Source organism: Solanum lycopersicum, chromosome 3, assembly GCF_036512215.1.
Source record: "Solanum lycopersicum chromosome 3, SLM_r2.1".
NCBI lineage: Eukaryota > Viridiplantae > Streptophyta > Magnoliopsida > Solanales > Solanaceae > Solanum > Solanum lycopersicum.
In genome coordinates, this window is record NC_090802.1 from 23,215,997 (window position 1) to 23,239,208 (window position 23,212).

The following is a 23,212-nucleotide window of genomic DNA, read 5'->3' on the forward strand; positions in this document are numbered from 1 at the left end:
TAAGATTTCCATTCAAAGGTTGGTCTCCAGCCAAAAAGATACACCTCCATCTTCAAGTAAGAAGACATTATCAAAAGTTTCACCCTCAAAGAGTGAATTGAAGAAGAGACTTGAAAAATCTCTATTTGAGTTAGATGATAATTCAGATGAAGTTGCAATTAATGTACTTCTTGAAGAAGCATCCTCTCAAAGCGATGACAACGGTTATATTATAAATCCAAAGGATTTAGAAATTTCATATTTAAATCCATTTGATTAAATTCTAATTGAGGTATTATGACCGGACTAATTAGTCTTTCTAATAGAGATCTAAACGATCAAAATTATTAAGAAAGAAACAAAGGAGTCTCAAAGAGATGGAATCTTTGTTAAGATAATTAAAATGGAATAAAGAATTTCATCATCAAAAATCAGAGGACCCAGTCAACACCTACAAAGCATGGCCAAGTAGGAGCTTATCATCAACAATAGGCAATAAAGGTTCTAGACAAGGACTTTACTAAAGATAAATTAGAAAGGAAAAGATGCCTTCTCACAAGAAAAAGTAGTGGAGGAAAATAAAGAAGTTATCTTTCTTTATAAAAAGCAAAAGCAGTGGAGCAAAACGAAGAGCCAATAAGAAAATAAGCTTTACGATTTTCCTTACCCTCTTTCGATTATATAAGGCGATGTAATAAATTATTGAAAGCATCAGAAAATTCACGAACATAAATTTTTCTTGAATCCTCTATCTATTTCTCTTGCTGTAAAATGTTTGAAGATCAACAAAGAAGTTTTCCTATTTTGTAAGTCTTTGATTATCTCTGCACTTTTTACTATTTCCGCAATTTCGATGCAAACTTTGTAATAATTGTCTACTTGTTGTGATGAAGAGCATGGTATGAGTCCTAATGGAATTATGCGATGTGGTCATGTACTTATATTAACTAGATTGGTCTTAATGACTACATGATCAAGGTTGTATACAGGAATGAAATTTTCCTCACATACTATATTGATGTATGAATTGGATCTTAAGGCTTGTAGTCTTATGATAGGTTTACTAAGTGTTATGTTGTTATGGGTCTTTACATATACATTGCACTAGTAGGTATAGAGTAGTATTTTCACTAAGGGCTTACATTGTATTAATGTGAAATGAAGTATGAATATGTGCAAGTTGATGTAGCTTCCTTTAATATGGTTATACTATTGACTTAAATGTAACTTTGATGTATTAAACTTCTATGATGGTATGTGTGGACTGTGTAAGTTCTAGGTTTTATTTTCCTTGTGGCCTTCAGGTGATTCATTGCACCAAGTATTAATAGAGCATAACATGGGAAGTTATGAAGTTAAAGTAAACATGTTAACTATTAAAAAAGAATATGCTTACCGTAAACGGAAAGTTGGTTACTGTAATGTGACCTTAAATATGGCTTAAATTTTATGTGTCATTTTATATGATATTTGTCCTTTAAATATTTATATATGAAGTATGTGCATGATGCAAATGCTATTACATAAAGGTCTTATGAAAATTTACTCAAAAGACATGAAGTATGATTTCAAGAAAATGTCCATTTTAATGCATGTTTTTGGATGGATTCCATACTTAGTGTATTCTTGTACTAACTCCATTCTTCTATACTCTTTACACAAAGTGTAGGTTAAGGATGCCAAAATGATGTTCTCTTTAAATGAGCTTAATATGTGATCCACAAGCTCAAGGAAAGGAATCCTTAAGACCAAGGATGTCCTAACGTCTAGTTTACTATAGAGTTATGAATAAGTCTACTTATGTATTATGTTGTACGAGTCGTGTCCCTAAAGTACTCTTATGATATTGAGTCTAGGATGGCAAAAAGAGACTACAATCTTTAACTAAGTATGATGATATTCTGTAAATATGATGTAATATTTCTCGCATATGATGCGCTGAGAAGTTTTATATTTTCCTCTAAATTTACATATAATAATGCGATGAATGATAACTATGGGCTTTTATAAGTTCTACGAGAAGTCAGGTACGCCATGTTACTTCTATGGAGAGCTCCACGGATGTGATGAAATTTCACGGTTAACGTCAATGTGAATGATGATGTGAAAGTCAATGTTAACGTGAATGTCAACGTAAACATCAACATCAACATGAACGTTACGTTAACGTGAACATCATTGTGAATATTAATATCAACGTCAATGTGAACATCAACGTAAACTTAAATGTTAACATTGACACAAACATCAACAAAAATGTAAACATCTATATAAATATAAACGTCAACAATAACATCAACATCAACATCAATGACAACGTCAACATCGATGTCAACAGCGTAGTCAATTTAACATTAATGTTGTCATCAACATTAATGTCATCATCAACCTAAACATCAATATGAACATCAACATCAATATTAACATCATCGTGAATATCAACGATAATGTAAAATTTAATGTAAACGTAAACGTCAATGTTTATGTCGACATCACGTAAATGTTAACGTGATCATCAATGTCAAGGTAAATATTGATGAAAACTTCAATGTAAACATAGACGTTAACGTCAATGTGATATCAGCCTCAACAAAAATGAAAATGTAAATGTGAACGTCAATGTCAATGTTAATGTAAACATCAATGTAAATATAAATGTAAATGTCAGCATCATTATGAACATAAATATAAAAATTAATGTCAACGTCAATGTCAATGTTAATGTCAATGATAACATCAACGTGAACATCAATATTAAAGTTAATGTCAACATCAACATAATACTCAACATCTATATCAACGTCAACGTGAACATCAACGTCAATATGAATGCCAACTTTAACGTCAACGTCAACGTCAATGTCCACTTCGACATGAACATCAAAGTGCACGTTAATCTCAATATTAATATCAACGTAGACGTAAATGTCAGCATGAACGTAAATGTTAATGTCAATGTGAACATTACCCTAAACATCGATGTGAACATCAATGGAAACATAAATGTGAACATGAATGCCAACATGAATGTTAACGTGAATGTCAACATAAACATCAAAGTCAACGTGAACATCAATATGATTATCAACACAAACATTAACTTCAATGTAAACGTTAACTTTAACGTGAACATGAACGTGAATGTTAATGTGAACGTCAACTTAAATGTAAATGTCAATGTCAACGTTAACACCAACATAAACGTATACATCAACATCAACATAAACGTCAATGTTAACTCCAACATCAATGTCAATATTAACATCGACGTCAACATCAAAGTCAATTAAATGTCAACATAAAAATCAAAGTGAACATCATGATCAACGTAAACATCAATATGAACATCAATGCGAGCATGAAAAAAATGTGAATGTCAATGTAAACATAAACATCAATGTCAATATCAACATAAACGTTAATGTGAACATGTTCGTCAACATCAATGTAAAATGAAAGAAAACTTCAATGTAAACTTGGACAGGAACACTAACTTGAACGTGAATATCAATGGAATATAGACATCAACATAAATGTAAATGTTAGTGTGAACTTCCATGTGAATATTAATGTAAATGAGAATGTAAATATAAATAAAAATGTAAATGTAAACAAAAATGTGAATATCCACATCAACGTGAATAAGAATATTAACATGAATGTAAAAATCAATATTGATGTTAACGTCAATGTGCCCATCACGTGAACATCACGTCAATGTTAATGTGAACGTCAACGTGAACCTTAACATCTACATCAAGATTAATGTGATCGTGTATGCGAACGTCATCGTCATCATTAATGTCAACATCAATATCAACATCTACTTGATTGTTAACGTAAATGTGAACGTAAACTTCAACGTCACCGTAAACATAAAATATGAAAGTCAACGTCAATATCACTATCAATGTCAGCATGAATGTCAACGTCAATATCAATGTTAACGTTAACATCAACCTCAACATAAACATTAAACATCAATGTCAATGTAAACATTATTATGAACGTCAACGTAAAGATAAACATATGTGTGAACGTCAAAGTTAACGTAAACATCAACGTGAACATCTTGTCAACGTTAAGGTTAATGTCAACATAAATGCAAGAGTCAACGTCAATTTAAAGATCAAAATAAATATAAAAGTTAATATCAACATTAATGTCAACGTCAACATTAATGTCACTATCAATGTAAACGTCAACTTAACGGTGAATGTTAACATAAATGTAAACCATAGCATGAACATGTATGTCAACTTTAACATCAACGTGAATGTTAATGTGAGCGTCAATGTAAACGTTAAAGTCAATGTGAACTTCAACATGAACATCAACGTCAATGTGAATGTCAACATCAATGTGAACCTCAACGTCAATGTCTAGTGAGCGTGAGCTTAAATATAATGTGAACGTGAATGTCAACATCGATGTGAACATGAATGTCAACATCAACATAAGTGTGAAGGTCACATGTACACTAACGTCAACATATAAATCAACGTCAAAGTGATCATCAAAGTAAATGTAAACGTCAACATCAAAACAAATGTAAAAGTCAATGTCAACTTTAAAGTTAAAGTCAATGTCAGCATCAATGTAAACGTCAATATATTCATGCACGTCAATTTTAATATTAATGTAAATGTCAACTTGTTTGTATATTGAATCCTTATTGTCAAAATCTTTGTAAACGTCAATGTAAAAATGAATGTCAATGTGAACATCAACATCAACGTGTACGTGAACGGGAACATGAACGTAAATATGAATGTCAATGTGAATATCAATGTGAATATTAAAGTCAACATAAATAAAAATGTAAACGTAAATGTCAACGTTAAAGTGAACGTCAACATCAATGTAAAGGTAAATATGAATGTCAACGTACATAAACATCAACATGAATGTCAACGTAAATATCAACATCAACGCAAACGTAAATGTAAGTGTGAATGTTAACGTAAACATTAACATTAATGTGAAAGTCAATTCTGAACGTCAACATAAACCTTAATGTTGGTGTTAACGTTAACATCAACATAAGCGTGAACTCATATATGAACTTCAATGGGAACATAAATGTGAACGTCAACTTGAAAGTTAGCATGAACGTCAAAGTTAATGTTAATGTCAATGTCAATGTAATGTGAAGTCAACATCAATATAATGTGAATGTCAACGTCAACATCAACGTAAAGGTCCATGTAAACATCAACATTAATTTTAACATCAACATCAACATCAAAGACAAAGTCAATGTCAACTTCAATGTCAACGTCAATGTCAACGTCAACATCAACGTCAATGTTAACCTCAACATGAATGTCAACATGGACATTAACATGAACGTCAACATGAAAGTCAACATAAACTTTTACAAGAACATCAATGTCAACGTTAACTTGAATGTAAACGTTAATGTGAATGTGAATGTAAAGGCCAACGTCATTGTAAATGTTAGCACAAATATGCACGTCAACATAAATATAAACATTCGTGTTAATGTGAATGCCAACGTCAACGGTAATGTAAATGTCAATGTAAACATCAATGTGAACATCAATATAAACATTAATATGAACGTGAATCTCAACATTAATGTCAATGTAAATTTGAATTTCAGCGGTAATTTCAATTTAAATGTCAATGTGAACATCAACTTCAATGCCAATATAATCGTAAACATCAACATGAACATAAATATGAATGGCAATATAAACAGCAACTTGAAAATCAATGTAATATTCAATGTAAACAATAATGTCCAAGTCAATGTGAATGTTAACGTCAGTGTAAACGTGAACAAAAACGTCTATTTCAACATGAACGTGAATGTCAACATGAGCATAAATATCAATATTTTGATAAATGCGAGCATCATCATCAACGTGAATGTAAAAGTCAATGTAAACATGAACGTCAATGTGAACATCAACGTCATCGTGAACGTCAATGTAAATGAAAATCTGAATGTGAACGTCAATGTCAACATAAATGTGAATGTCAATGTGAACATTAACGTGAACGTTAACATAAACATGAATATTAACATCAATGTGAATGTGAACGTCAACGTCAATGTCAACATCAACATAAACTTAAATGCCAGTCTGAACATTAATGTAAATATCAGCGTGAATGCCAATGTAAACGTCAACATCAATATCAATGCCTATCGTCCATTTAGACGTCTTTGTGTTGGTAAACACAAACGTGGTCATCAAAATCAATGTAAACGTGAATGTAAAATTGAACATCAATGTCAACATAAACGTGAATGTAAAATTGAAAATCAATGTAATATTCATATTCAACTTTAATATGAATATCAACATCAATGTTAATGCAAATTTGAATGTCAACATACACGTAAATATCAGCGTAAAAGTCAATGCAAACATTAGCATCAACGCCAACGTAAATGTTAGTATAAATGTCAATGCGAACGTGAACATCAATGTGAATGTCAACATTATCGTCAATGTGAACGTCAATATAAACCACATATATTCACATGTCATAAGCACATCATAAATATCAACTTCACATAAAAACCATCACCTAACACAACTCCTAAGTCAAACTAGTGCAATGTGTTGGTATCATCAGGTGTACCTAAGAAGTCAACTTAGACTAGGCATAACATATTTAAAAAGTCAAAAGTCATAACACTTTGATTTATAACAAAACATAAAGCCACATACTTCATAGCATCATATAAGGACTCTTTTCTTTACAACAACCTTTGTCATAAATCATTTAGTTCATATCATAGGTAAACCACCCTCATAGGCCTTTCACAAGCTTACGTGTGCAATGTAAACATAGAGTCCCGTACCTTCACATGTACTAAGTAAAATCACATAGAAGCCATCAGTGAAGTTCACATTCATGTTCACAATTCATATCCTTACATAGCAAAGTCACTTAACATGAATTCAAACAATTCATAAATAATATAAGTCTTTACTTCATTAGAGACTCCAATCCTATCCATTCTTGAAGTCATATACTAAAATGCATAGATATGGTCCATAGTCCTACATATGCTAAGTAAACTCCTAAAGGAATTTAGACTAGAAATCATATTCTTATCTAGGTTTATTTATTAACCTTCGGGAGACATATCCATAAGCGATATAGACCATGTGAGCTACATGGAATCCGATGTTATACTCCCACACCGAAAAGGGAGAGTTAATAGTTTCCTAAGGTGAAACTAATCATACATAGCTATATAAGTTGTATACACAAGTTATAACCTATGATGTAACATAGTTATGGAACATGGAGATTTCTTCTAGAAACCTTGACTTACTAGCGTGGAGGTTTCCATCTCATGAGACAACATCAATGTTAGGAACCTGAACTTGCTAAACGCAAAGGTTCCCATGTTGGATGTAGGACTTACTAACGTGAAGCTCCCACTCTCATTTGTCAATTTCACTCGGTGATAGGTTCTTTCTCTCTTTTAAACATATATAAGCCTTTAGGGCATTAATTCATAAAAAAGGCTTTGGATCTTTCTCCTTAATACATCATATAGCTCAAAGGATTCTAAGAAGAGAATGCCCTTTCATCATAGATTCTAATTCATCAGAAAATGCCCTTGCACATAATCATGCATCATGTGCGTATGCATATAATGTTAGATCTACCTTCACATAAACATCTCTATTAACATATACTCATAACTTTATCAATCCTATACTTACATGCATAAAAATAGGAAATGATGAATAGGAGAACTAGTCTTTCCTTAGTCGTCACAAAATCTACCCTACTCATAGACATGCATGAAGTATTGTGAATGTTTCTAAGCGTCAAAAGAAGTCCAAAGCTTGTGACAATACCTTATATAGTTAGTGTGTAGTATAAAGGTTCCAAACATCCGGTAAAGGCAACACAAGGACCACCCGAAGGGTCCTTGGGAGGAACCCAACATTAGTAGGCAGGATGCAAAAGTAGCCTGCGCGAACAAGAAAGCGAGGTGAGGCTGATACGCACATCACTGTCTCAACCGAAAAATTCAGAAAAATAACGGAAATTGGCCCCTCGATGCGCAGCCATATCTCAGATTAATTAATGTTGTATTTATGGTAATTTAACTTCATAAAAAAATATCTTTATAAGTGAAGGGTCTCTTAGGTATTCCATAGGAAGACTATATATGGTAACTAGGTAACTATTAGACTACTTTTTACACGTCACCAAAAAAGATTCAAATGCAATTACGTATCTCTCACGAAACACTCTATTTTCGGAACTCCATTGAAGAACAAGAAGATCTTATCAATACAAAGACTTCAAGGTTTCTAATAAAGTTTCATGGATTATTCATCTATAAGGTATGGGTTTTTCACACTTGGGATTCCTTTACCGATGAGGTCCTTCAGAAGTTTGTTTTCAAGAAATCAAATTGTAGGGTTTTTACTCTACAAAACGAGTTTTCTTCCTAACTATAGATTTATGACATCTAGTGAAAAAAAAGATTTTATATGGTTTATTTCATGAAAATTTTTGAGAATTTGATAATTAATGTTTGAATTTCGTGTGATGCATCATCTTTCTCAACTTTATGGTTTCAAATGGGATGTTTCTACTACTTGATTACATGTAAAGGTTAGGCCTTGAAAAAATACCTGAAATAAATATTTAATGACCCTTTCCCTAATTCTACCTTAGGAATTTATCTTGTATATCAATATATGAGTTGGTATTAACTATGTTGTAGAGTAATTCAGTATGTTATTGTTATGATTATTGAAAATGGAACGTAAGTAGTTGAATAAGGTACTTGGAAGCATGAGGTAAGTCTTCTAATGTTGTGATTTCTCTATGATATTTACATTAGACTACGAATGATTATAATATGCTAATGATTTATTCTTGATGTTGCTATCAACATATTTTGGGCTGTGAACATGATAAATGTGAGAACATTATAAGAATACGAAAATGAAAGTTTACGACCTCCTCTTGTATGCTTTACGCAAGGTGATTATGTTATATTAAGCTCACATACAAACGGTTATGATGAAAGGAAATTCTCATCTGATCCTAAATAGTTCATGATCATGTTTATAGAAGGAGTTAATCTCCTATTACCTATGATAAGTTTATGGTATAAGACAACTTAAAGGTTAATCAATAAAGGTTTAGAGCCACTTGTGTGATGCATAGGTTAAGTCCCATACCCCCACTTACACTAAGCAACTAACCCTAGTTTATCCTATTTAGGGTCCTTACTTAATTCCACCGTTCAATTTACTTTACGGAAACTATTGCCTTAAGTTACACTAAGACCATATGTGCTAAGCAATGAATTTGGTGTTGTAGATCCTTATATTAATGGAAGGTTCTCCTACATATCCAAGGTATAAGATTAACACATGCTAGAATACTAGTTGATTCACTTTCTAGATCCTATGTGGCAAGCATAGTTATGGAACTTGGAGGCATATATGTGAAAATAATCTTTATGAAAAATGGGACATTATGACTAATCTCTTTTGAAAACCCTCTCTATTCATATTAAGGCGTTGTAGTTATCCACCACATAACGATTATGGTGAGCTACACTCCTACAATGGGAAGGGACATCCCTCACTTCATTTCATGTAGGAGATAAGCTAAGTTTGGTTTATTGAAAAGTCTTTTATTAACTTTACCTTATAAAATTATGCTTAGGAGAGTCATCCCGTTATATGCTTAGGTCATAGGTAATAGATGAGAATTAATCAATCTATATCATGTGAGAAACACTTTTACATGGACCTAGAATATGTAAGCACCTATCTAGTTCAGGATACAGTTGAACACGCCTTTCAAGCCTCCTCTATTGCTTAGATCTTCATACATGTGTGTATACTTATCTGTGAGCAAACCTTTCACATAACACTTTAAAGACACATATGTTCATACCTCATTTTATTCATGCATAACGGTACAAGCGTAACTATATGAGCCATTTTTTCATATGAACATATTTAGCCACTAAGTATAATCATACATCATCATACCACATACTCCACATATAGCATATAAAACATATTCATAACATCTTCATACATTCATTTTCATGTACATAGAACCTAAATATAGGAACTATCCTTTCAAGGTACAGATGTGCAATGGATATAAAGGGTACCATACCCATGCCCATACTAGTAAACCTAACAATTCATCACAGTTAATCAATACCTATTATAATTCACATACATTTATTTTACATGCATAGTAGAAGATATTCAATAAATATGAGAATTACCTTTTATTAGACACTATGACTTTTTACTACATTGCAAGAATGAATAATGATTGAGTGTGTCTGTACATTAATTAACATGATCAAGATATGTATATCAACCAACACATTGAGGAAGTTATCCTCTTAGGACTATATTACCCTTTCAGGCCTATACCATACATCACAATTTAGCATAGGAGACAAGGAAATCTTCACATTACATTCAGGACTCCTAACCTTAGGTGTTCACACACTCATATAGGGTACATGGTAAAGGGACTATTAACCCTTTATACTCATCGAAGGAAGAACCTAATGAAGCCCCAAAATATTCATACAGTTGCATATGCAATAGCCATACAACCTAGATTAGACTAAAATAGAAAAGTAGGCATATGATCCACATAGTGTGGTCATGAAAACCACACACTCATGTATTCATCAACACATATATAATGACAATAAAGTAAACACCTTCACCATAAGTGGACCATACCACACATTACCATACAAAGGTTCATTGACAATACTATAGATAATTAGCTAAGTAGAAGACAGAGCAATTCTTACCAATCTTTTAGCCTTTGGTCGTCCTCGCCATCACTACTCTTTCACCAACAATTAATGTATAAGGTAGTAGCTATAGTATATTAAACATATATGAAGTCATGCATAAGCTACTACAAGAGCTTGCAAGAAGGTAGAAGAACAAAGAAACTAGAAGGTCATAGAGCATTAACTAATTTCAGTTGCATGGATCATAAATCAGATTTGATCAAAACTATAAATCTATGACAACAGCTAAATATTCCCTTATCATAACAAAATCATTCTTAAATCCCTAAAAGATCAACATACCAATGTACATACTAAACTATTCATTCAATAGAGAGCAGAGGAAATAGGTGTCACGACCCGCAAATACACCCTAGAAGTTAGGGAATCCTTGTGTCATCACACGACAAACGAGATTTCAAGTGGATTCATCTAAGCCTCTCTTATCATTCATTGCATAAGAATCATACTAAAATAGGTAAGAATTTAAAATTTTCTTCACATACAAATAACTCTTTCATAAACATTAAACAAGTGGAAGAGTTTTATTTAAAACATTAAATCTTTATAACATCTACGTGACATATCTAAACTTTGCAGTATACAACACTTGGGACTAATCTCATTCAAGAAACTAAAACGAACTCTATGACATCAGGGACATGTGGATATTGTCCTCGAATCGATGAGGACTCACTAATACTTTGTCTTCAAGCCTTACATACCTATCTATCCTCCATGGAACATCAAGACTTCTAATTCGCTTAACTTTAATCGAAAAAGGAAAAGAAGGGGTTAGCACATTAGATGTACTAAGTATGGAAGCCATTCAAAAACAACGAAAAAGGATGATTTTGTAAATAATACGATTTTCATGAATTTTGATTTAATCATACTATAATCATAAGGACAACATTTATCAACTAAAAAACCACATATAAATCATATAAGAAAAATGTCACATTTTAGGAGCACTTTCCAGAGAACTCGCTTCAGTGTACAGTGAACTAAATTCACTATTACAGTGAAGTTCTTCCACTTTACTTTACACATCTTCTAGCATTATATTTTCGCACTTAAATCTATCCTCAGACAAATTTAATTCACACAAAGAGAGACCTCCCATGCAACCTCTCTAGGAATGCCTAAATGATCCTAAAGACTACTTATGATGAGTCACATAAACACTTACGAGACACCAACATAAGAACATGAGAGTCTCCTACCAAAGGTACTTCAAAGTGTAACTTGAGTGAGTTGTAAAGCAACCGCTCATACGATACCTTACACACGAAATTAAGGGATCCTATAGACTACCTAATATAGAATCATGCATACTTAATACATCAACATAAAGATGATATGACATTTCCTTATCAAAGGCTATTAAAAGACTTACTTAACTAGATCAAGAAGATACCATCCATGATTGACCTCTTCAAGACTACTTAAATAATCCTTAATACTTCCTAAGTTTGTATCATGTCGACATAAACAGTCATATTCCCTAACTAGAGTCATGCTTAAAGCTTATTTGGGTAAGATAACAAGTGACCATTCCTATGCCCCCTTCATGCCATTACAAGACAACCCTTAATTACTCTAGATAAGTAATCATTCATTCAACATACATTCTTAACTTAAATAATTACTTTGATTAGTTCATTTAAGACTCATTCATCACATAAATGACATTAAGTAATGGTCTTAGACAAGATCTAGGGACTCTAACTAACCGCTTGAAAGCCTATTATGCAATGCCTAGATAGCGTCCCATATAACAACCTAAACTTCATAGAACTTATCTAATGCTAGTAAGTATCCCACGAGATGAGAATAGGCAATAACCGACATAGACCATGATAGTTGAACTTGAATCTGGAGTTCTATCCTACTACAATGAGGGTGTTCTACTTGCCAAGGGTAAAATACATATCCATTGTATGCACATGGTTAATGAATATGAAGGGCTTTTATGCACTCTTGTCTAATTCTAAAGTAGAGCTACATTTTACTCTAGTCTCATTCTCAAGTAGCGCTACTTCCCATAACATAATCACTTGGTGCTAGCCTTGGTTCTCATAGAGTAATTGAAATTAAAGGATCACATGAAGTGGGTTCCTTATCTAGTTCATAACCCAATAACATTCAACCTACCAAAGAGGTAGGGCTACCCTTAAATGGACACTAACATAGCTTATTATGACTTTCCTATGGATTATATGATGTCATTCCATCCAATCAACCCTATGTACATCATCCCTTTAAATGAAGGATACCATTACTACTCTAAATTTTAACATTCATCACATAACTTTTCCAAGTACATGTCCTTCTTAACATCCTCTAAGGTAAAAATATATCATTCATTCATCATAACAAAGGCATACTAATTCTACCTAGTCAAGACATCTCAAATTCATATGTCATTCGTACATGTATCAAGTAAGGTACGCAAGTCTACCAAACAAGACACAACATTCTTTCACCTTATCACATATAGCATATAATTCTTTAAAGAACTTAGAAACGACCCTTATCATCATTATGTCATCCTATACAGTATCATATAATCATCATTATAACCATCACAACTCTTATAGTCAAGTAGGAACAATCATGTATCAACATCTAAGACTACACATATAAGAAAAAAGTCATTGTCAACAAGATCTCCAAACATACATAGAAGCACACATACTTTCACATTAATTCACATGTAGATAGATATGCTCATACTTCACATAATCAACTGCACAAATCATCATAATAATTAAAGTAGTGTTGACAAGGACATGATCATCATATTGAATAATGTAACACCGACAAGGCCACATTAATCCACATAGCACTGCCACTGTAATTGGACCAGACCAGTCATAACATATTTGAAGTAAAATTAATATAAAAAATAAAAGAATTATGTCAGCATACCCCCACTCCATCTTACCACTTCTATTTTAACGCTAAATCATCCAATTTAATACCATAAGGCCCTTAACCATGGCCATGAACATCAATTCAATATATAAACAAAAAAATTCAATGAATCTAATTCAATTCAATATATATTTATAAATATAAGGACAATTAGAAATCAATTGAATACAATCCTTACTTTATGCATTAGCCTATAGAAAACTACATTATAATCGTACACATTAAGTCAATATTAATTCAATAGGCTTAAGAGTCAAAAAATCTAAGAATATTTAATACTTAATTTATCAAATTGAAAAATCTTATAAACCAATTAATAATAATCCATGCATGAATCAAAAGCACAAAACAATCTACACATGAATTCATCAATCTCAATACATGATCACATAACCCATATTTTAACCAAATTCGAGAGATTTGTGAATATGAAGGGTTCATGTATAATTCATTGGAATACATCAATTAAACATCTATAACATATTATATTAACGTTTGAAAACCATTTATGCAAGAAACCAAGACTTAGAGTAGAAATTGGGCTTTTCCTCTTTTTGAAATCATGGAATATCATCTTTGAAATTGTCTTTAAGGTTATAGAAATCCATATATGAATAACTCACATACCTTACCAATTAAAATAGATGAATAAAATCCATTAAAGAACAACCTTCAAGCTCTATCTTCACTTTGAACTCACATGGATGTTTATGAAAAACTTTTGGAGGGAATATGTTTATATTCTGGTGTTACGGTTATAATGATAGTTTAATGACTTATATACTCTTAAAATATCCATAAATATTCAAAACAACCGTCCTCAAACATAATAAGACTTGTGGTGAATTTACAACTTCACCCCTCAACTTAACCAAAAGCTGGAAGGAAAACAGGCAGCCCATCGACATCCACATCCATGGTCCGTGGTCTCACCCACGAACCGTCAACGGGGTCTTATCACACCCGGATTCTTGAATCCGAATGCAAGTAGCATCGTTTACCTATAAGAGGTTGCAAACAAGCCTCTTCTTAGCGTTCATCATAATCATATAGTTAAATTTGCGGAAAATTTAAAAATATTAAAATATAGTGAAGTATACATAGACTTCATATGATTAATAGATATAATAATATTCTAATAGATAAAAATAAACAACCATATTCAATCAAATAAGCGATTCAATGAAGAAATCAATATATCGTAATAGTTTGCCAAACAACCTTAATACAAAGATTTGAATAAAATGCTGACATGAAATGCTAGGGACAACACCACCAGCTAAGTCTAAAGTACTAATATATAATGATAGGTGTAGCATCCTCGAAATCAACAAAACCTACAAAAGTCTAGAGATCGCTTATCCAAACCGCTTCGATGAGTCTTCAATCTACTCTCTAACCTGCGCCTATAAAATAGTAATAGTATAGGGTTAGTACATACTTTTAATTAGTATGGTTCTATGCACACATACACATAAGCACTATGCATGATCAAGGAAATCTCTTCTTATTACAACATGCCATTTCTGGAATGTGGCATCACTAGACATTCCTAATTTCTTATTTGTGAATTATGGTACGAATATTACATATTTTAATGCATTAAAAGCACACAACTAATTTTATATACGAACAAAAGACCTTATAATCATGAACATTATTTTAGAACAACTCTATAAAAAACTGTAAATTTGATACTCTCTAACCCGAGAGCTTCCTTTTTTATTCTTATTTTTTTCAGTGTTTTTCTTCTTGTTGTTATGTAATTAAATGATCTCCTTCGATGCTTTGTTTTACCTACAAGTGCAATTATTCATTATAGTACCACACCTACAATGAATCAAGTAAGTAATCCAAAAGACTAAGGAAATGATTTGGCATACATTGGGCATAGAATCTTTATAAGTCAATCTTTATTGGCTAGGCCACTCATTTCATCATTTGTATATTATGGAGATTATGGGGTATTGATTTGCTAATATATTTTACTCCAATTAATTAGTATAATATAAGAAGTCATTATAAGCCAATTTTATTTGGCTATGCCCATTTTCAAATACTGACGATTGATATTTTTAGGCTCTTACATTCTTATCTCACTTTAAACATACATATGTTCTTCTTTCTTTCTTTCTTTATTAAGTATATCTTTAGAATTAAGATCGTGAGAGCTAACATGAATTGCAGTGTCAACCCTACACCGAAAAAGTGTGATTCAACGATCAAAGTGAATCTAGATCATGTAAGCTAACATGAAACCCAGTGTTTGTTCCACCTTACAAAATGGTGTGTCACCGGATAAAGTGAAAGCAAGTTAATTGTTTTCCCCTTAATTAAAAGAGGTTGAATCATCTGCCAAACTAAAAACCCATCATACCTAGCTCACTTAGGTGGAATCCTTTGGCAAGATCCTATGCTGATTACATAGCTCGAAGACTAGGAGACATAGAGAGACTACTTGTCGCACCTTTGTGGAAGACTAATTTCATGTGGCTTACTGCGCTTGCACAAGCTCATTGGTCATCTATCGGTGCTTTGCTCAACTTCTTTTTCTTTACATCTTTAAGAGTTGACTCAAACATTATGCAAAGTTGCATTTAGTTATGAGGTTTACTTATCTCTTTGGATAACCAGTCATCCCTTTCTTTGCTTGATGAGTATTAACTTAAGCCTTACATTATCATCATGGTGTGACTGAGATTTGTCTCACAGACTATCACACCATTTTATGTGGGTATTTTTGACATAATAGAATAAGTTTAATTGAGTTTTGTCTCCCTCCTATTAACACTCTATATTAGGTCAATTTTATATCTTAAGCTTTTAATTACTTCTTTACTCACCTTAACATGTTTTATGTCTTATGGTAGCTTTATACCATTCTTTATAAACGTTAAGAACTTTGTTCAATGTAGTTACTATGTTCATAGCTCATTTGCAAAGGGTATGTTGGGACTTGTCCCAATTTTTGCATACCCTTGGTTATGAATTCAAAGTGACATTAGTATGCTTAATTGTGTTTACATTAACCATTATTCAATGTTCCCATCATAAGTTGAAAGTAATATTGTAAGACAATTTCATTTAACTTTTTGGGCAAGACATTGTTAGCCATTTTATTGGCATAAACCAAACTTTCCCTTAAACAACTTTCATTTTATTATAACTGACCAAATAAATTAATCCCGTAAATGTATTATAATGATCCCCTCAATAGGAAGCAACTCGAATTCAACATTAGCTAACATCGTAATTGAGCTTTAAGACACTTCATATTCTTGAACACAATTAGGCATTACATCATTCTTTATTTCATATGACCAATACCCTAATCATATGAAACAAGTATATATATGCCACATTAGTCATTAACTAATCAAGAATAAATATTATAGGGTTAGTATACACTATTACTAAGTCTGGGTGTATGCACACATACACATAAGGACTATGCATGATATAGGAAAGCTCTTGTTATAACAACATGCCATTTCTTGAAAGTTACATCACTAGACTTTCCTAATTTATTATTTGTGAATTATGGTACGAATATTACATATTTTAATGCTGTCAAACCATATAACTAATTTTCTATATTAACACAAGACTTTATAATCATGAACATTATTTTAGAACAACTCTAGCAAAAATTTTAAAATTTTATACTCCCCAACATGAGAACTACCTTTTTTTATTCTTTTTTTTCCTATCTTTTTCTTCTTGTTGTTGTGTAATTCAGTGATCTCCTTTGATCCTACGTTTTACTTACAAGTGCAACGATTCATTGTTGTAACACATCTATAATTAATCAATTAAGTTAAACAAATGACTAAGAAAATTAATTGGCATAGATCGGGCATCGTTGATTGGCTACGCCACTCATTTCATTATTTTTATATTATGGAGATTATGGGGAACTGATTTGCTATTAAATTTCACTCCAATTTATTTGTATAATATATGAAATCATTATAGGCCAATTTTATTTGGCTATGCCCATTTTCAAACACTGACGATTAATAGTTTTAGACTCTTACATTCTTATCTCACTTTCAACATACATCTCTTCTTCTTTCTTTGTTGCTATATTAAGTATATCGTTAGAAATAAGATAATGTGAGCTAACGTTAAATCGAGTGTCTGTCCCATACTAAAAAAGGGTGATTCACCAAACAAAGTTAATCTAGATCACATCCAGTGTCTGTCCCACCATAAAAAATGGTGTTTCACCGGATAAACTTATACGAAGTTCAATGTTTTTCCCACAATGAAAATAGTGCTTTACAGCTAAAGTGAACCGAATACTCTATTTGAGCATTTAACCACCATAGATCATGTGAGCTAAAATCAAATCCGATTCCTTCCACACACCAAAAAAAGGTTGAATCATCCGCCAAACTAAAACCGGCTCATACCTAGCTCGCTTAGGTGGAATTCTTTGTCTAGTTCCTATGTTGATTACATAGTGTGAAGACAAGGAGTCATACAGAGACTACTTATCCCACATTTATGGTAGACTAATCTCATGTGGCTTATTGTGCTGGCACAAGCTCATTGGTCATCTATCGATGCTTTCCTCAGCTTCTTTTTCGTTACACCTTTTAAAGTTGACTCAAACATTATGCAAAGTTGCATCAAGTTATGAGGTTTAATTACCTCTTTGGATAACCAGTCGTCCCTTTGTTTGCTTGATGAATATTAACTTAAACCTTACAATATAATCATGGTGCAACTGAGACTTGTCTCACTAACTCTCACACCCTTTTATGTGAGTATTTTTGACGTAATAGATTATGTTTAATTGAGTTTTGTCTCCCTCCTATTAACACTCCATATTAGGTCAATTTCATATCTTATGCTTTTAGTTACTTATTTACTAACCTTAATTTGTTTTATGTCTTTTGATAGCTTTTTAACATTCTTTATAAACGTTAAGAACTTTGTTCGATGTAGTTACTATATTCATAGCTCATTTGCAAAGGTTATATTGGGACTTGTCCCAATGATTGGCATACCCTTGGTTACGAATTCAAAGTTACATTAGTCATGCTTAATTGGGTTTACATTAACCATCAGCCAATCTTCCAATAATACTTTGAAAGTAATATTGTAAGCCAATTTCATTCACATTTTTTGGCAAGACATTGTTAGCCATTTTATTGGCATAAACCAAACATTCCTTTACACAACTTTCAATATGTTATAACTTTATACAATTCTTTATAAACGTTAAGAACTTTGTTCAATGTAGTTACGATGTTCATAGCTCATTTGCAAAGGGTATATTGGGACTTGTTCCAATGACAGGCATACCTTTGTTTATGAATTTAAAGTTACATTAGTCATGCTTAATTGGGTTTAAATTAACCATTAGAGAATCTTCAAATCAGACATTGAAAGTTATATTGTAAGCCAATTTCATTCAGTTTTTTGGTCAAGACATTGTTAGCCATTTTAATGGCATAAATCAATATTTTTCTTATACAACTTTATTATTTTATAACTAACTAAATCAATTAATCCAATAAATGTATTATAATGATCCCCTAAATATAAAGCAAGTTGAATTCAAAATTAGCTAACTTCATAATCGAGTTTTAAGATACTTGATATTCTCGAACACAATTAAGCATTACATCATTCTTTATTTCGTATGACTAATACCCTAATCATATGATTCAAGTATAAATATACCGAATTAATCATTAACTAATCAATAACCTATACATAATGATCAGTTAGCACTACATACCAACAAAATGTTCTATATTACATCTATATACTTAAACAATGGAAAACAAGGATAACCAGGGAGATGGATGTTCAAGAATATCATTGGGGAACAACCTTTGTTTAAAAATTCATGAACTCAAACATTTAGAAAGTCTCTTGGCGAAATAATTCCATGAGACAAAACCTATACTTTATTTAGAATTAAATCTATGAATATGCCACGACCCAAATCGAGCCGTGAGTGGCACCCACATTTACCCGCCTATGTGAGCGAACCAACAAATCTAAACCCCAACATTTCGAACATAATAAATATAAAACAATGCGGAAGACTTAAAACTCATTAACAAAATCAATAATCAACTTCTATAACTCAAAACTTATCATTATTCCCAAAATCTGAAAGTCATCATCACAAGAACATCTATCCTCAAATTACTAAGACTAAGAGTATCTAAGAAACTAAACATAAATAAAAAGCTAGTCCATGCCGGAACTTCAAGGCATCAAGACATGAAGAAGAAGATCCAGTCCAAGCTAGAAGCATTAGCTCACCCTGAAATCCGGTGTAATGAAGACTGGCTAGAGTTGCGGTTGAGTTGAAGACGTCAGTACGTTTGCTGTACTCCACAAATAACAAAGAAAGAAACATACAAGTAGGGGTCAGTACAAACACAAGTACTGAGTAGATATCATAAGCCAACTAAAAATAGAAAATAGTATATATCAGATCATATCATAAATCATCTACCATACTCAATCTGTAGCAACAACATGTACAAGAATCTTTGATAAATAACGTCAAGTACACCCATGTGGACTCAAGCCTCCATATCATACTCATTTGGGAATTAGGTTCATTAAATTGAGTATATTAACATCTTTCAAGATTCATTATCTTTATTCCTCTCGTGTCGGTATGTACACTCCGATCCTCATCATATTATCCTGGTGTCGGAACGTGACACTCCAATCAACTAATACTATGTGTCGGAACATGACAATCCGATCCCCTAATTCTACGTGTCAGTTCGTGACACCCGATCCCCTAATTCTACGTGTCTGTTAGTGACACCCGATCCCCTAATTCTACGTGTCGGTTCGTGACACCCGATCCCCTAATTCTACGTGTCGGTTCGTGACACCCGATCCCCTAATTTTACGTGTTGGTTCGTGACACCAGCTCCACTAATCTCATTCTGTTAATTCATTAAGCCTTCTTTCGTACTAACGCATCATCAATCTCATTACTTTAGTTCATCAAGCCTTCTTTCATACTAAGGCATCATCTCTCTCATTACTTTAGTTCATCAAGCCTTCTTTCATACTAAGGCATCATCATTAACAAGAGGTTTTTCAGCATTTAGGAATCAATAGCCTCATCATGCTTATTTTATCACAATTACATAATCACATTCATGCAAGCATAAAATTAAGCATATAGAAGGGTTTACAACACTACCTAATACATATCATTCGCTATTAAGAGTTTACTACGAATAGCATAAAAACCATAACCTACATCCATCGAACAATTTTGATCAAGCAAGCAATTTCCCAAAGCTTTGTTCTTCTTCTCATTTCTCCTCTTTCTCGTTCGATCCCCTCTCTCTCTTTGTTCTTTCTATTTTTCTTATTCAAACCCTCTTTATTTTACCCTAATTATCATATAACTAGGTATAAAAGATGAGGAATTAACTCACTAATTAACTGAAGGTTATCTCTTTTAACCCCCAAGTAATTAAACTATTAACATCAACCCACTAACTTTATAATTAAAGTAGGAATAGTCCAAAACGCCCCTTAAAATATTTACAGAAATCCGACCCAGCCTGGGATTACGTAGCCTGTGACGGGCCGTCGTGCCTGCGATGGTCCGTCCTAGTGAGTCCTCACAGAGTTTAGAGACTCACTTTCTATTTATGACCCTGTGAGAACCTGTCATGCCTTTGACGGTCCGTCCTGCCACTTCGTTACGAAGTTCAGAGATTCGATTTCAGTACCAAAATTTCAGAATTCTAAGTGTTTTGGAATGAGACCCCCTCGACGGGCCGTTGTGCCCATGACGGTCCGCCGTGGGATCCGTCGACCAAGACAGTTTTTCCAAAAATAAAATCTGCTGCTCAAAATGACTAAACATGTCATTACAATAGATACCAATTTACCCATCGTTCGTCCTCGAACAATCATAAGAAGAAAAACAATGGTGAAAAGGAGTACCTGAATCTGTGAACAGGTGTGGGTATCTTTCTTGCATATCAGTCTTTTTCTCCCAAGTGGCTTCTTCAACGGGTCAATTCTTCTATTGAACTTTGATGGATGCAATCTCCCTTGACCTCAGCTTGCGGACTTCTTTATCTAAAATAGCAACAGGCTCCTCCTCATAAGACAAATTCTCATCAAGCAAAACTGAATCCCAACGGATAATGTAGTTTCCATCCCCATGGTATCTTTTCAACATAGACACATGAAACACCGGATGCACTCCTGACAGTCCTGGAGGAAAGGCTAATTCATAAGCCACCTCCCCTACTCTCTTAATTACTTCAAATGGTCCAATATACCTTGGGCTTAGCTTACCTCTTTTACCAAACTGCATCACCCCTTTCATGGGTGAAATCTTCAGCAAGACTTGCTCACCTTCCATAAACTCGAAGTCTCTATCCTTCCGATCTGCATATTCCTTCTGCCTACTTTGAGCCGCTAAAAGCTTTTCTTAAATGCATTTCACTTTGTCTAAGGATTCCCTCAGAAGGTCAGTACCCCAAGGTCTAACCTCAAATGCATCAAACCACCCAATGGGAGACCTACATCTTCTCCCATACAGTGCCTCAAATGGGGCCATATCGATACTTGAGTGATAGTTATTGTTGTATGAGAACTCCGCTAAGGGTAAGAACTTATCCCAATGGCCTCTAAATTCTATAACACATTCACGAAGCATATCTTCCAACACTTGGATCGTTCGCTCAGACTGACCATCGGTCTGAGGGTGAAATGCAGTAGTAAGTTCCAACCTAGTACCCAATTTCGCATGGAATGTTTTCCAAAACATAGATGTAAACTGCGTACCTCTATCTGATATAATGGAAAGTGGAACCCCATGCAATCGAACAACTTCTGAGATGTAATGTTTGGCTAACTTCTCTGCATTGTAAGTCACCTTGACCGGAATGAAGTGATCAGACATAGTTAACCTATCAACAATTACTCAAATGTAATCATACTTACCCATTGTCTTGGGAAGACCAACCACGAAGTCCATTGCAATTCTTTCCCACTTCCATTCAGGAATGGGCATTCTCTGAAGTGTGCCTCCAGACCTCTGGTGTTCATACTTTACTTGCTGAAAATTTTGAAATTTGGCAACAAACTCCATGATGTCACGCATCATTCTACTCCACCAAAAATTTTACTTTAGGTCGCGGTACATCTTGGTTGCACCAGAATGTATAGAGTACCTTGAACTATGAGCCTCTGTCAGAATAGTGTTTGTCAAATCATCAATGCGGGGTACACATACCCTTCCCTTGATTCTCAAAACACCTTCCTCATCGATTGTTGCTTCTTTAGCCTCTCCTGACAACACTTTATCTCGAATACGGATCAATTTCTCATCATTAAACTGCTTTCCCTTAATCTTGTCAAGAAAGGAAGATCTTGCCTCCATACAAGCTAACAATCCTCCTTTCTCATTTACTTCTAACGTCATAAAGTCGTTAGCCAGAGTCTGAACCTCTCTAGCCAATGGGC

The 23,212-nt window shown here is 33.2% G+C and overlaps 1 long non-coding RNA gene across 1 annotated transcript; it reads left to right on the top strand.

Moving 5' to 3' along the window:
• Positions 1-608: 608 nt before the first annotated feature.
• On the top strand, positions 609-1,944 carry LOC104646278 (uncharacterized). Its single transcript, XR_740415.4, has 2 exons — positions 609-785; positions 1,649-1,944. It is a non-coding gene; the product is annotated as an uncharacterized lncRNA (long non-coding RNA).
• Positions 1,945-23,212: the final 21,268 nt, after the last annotated feature.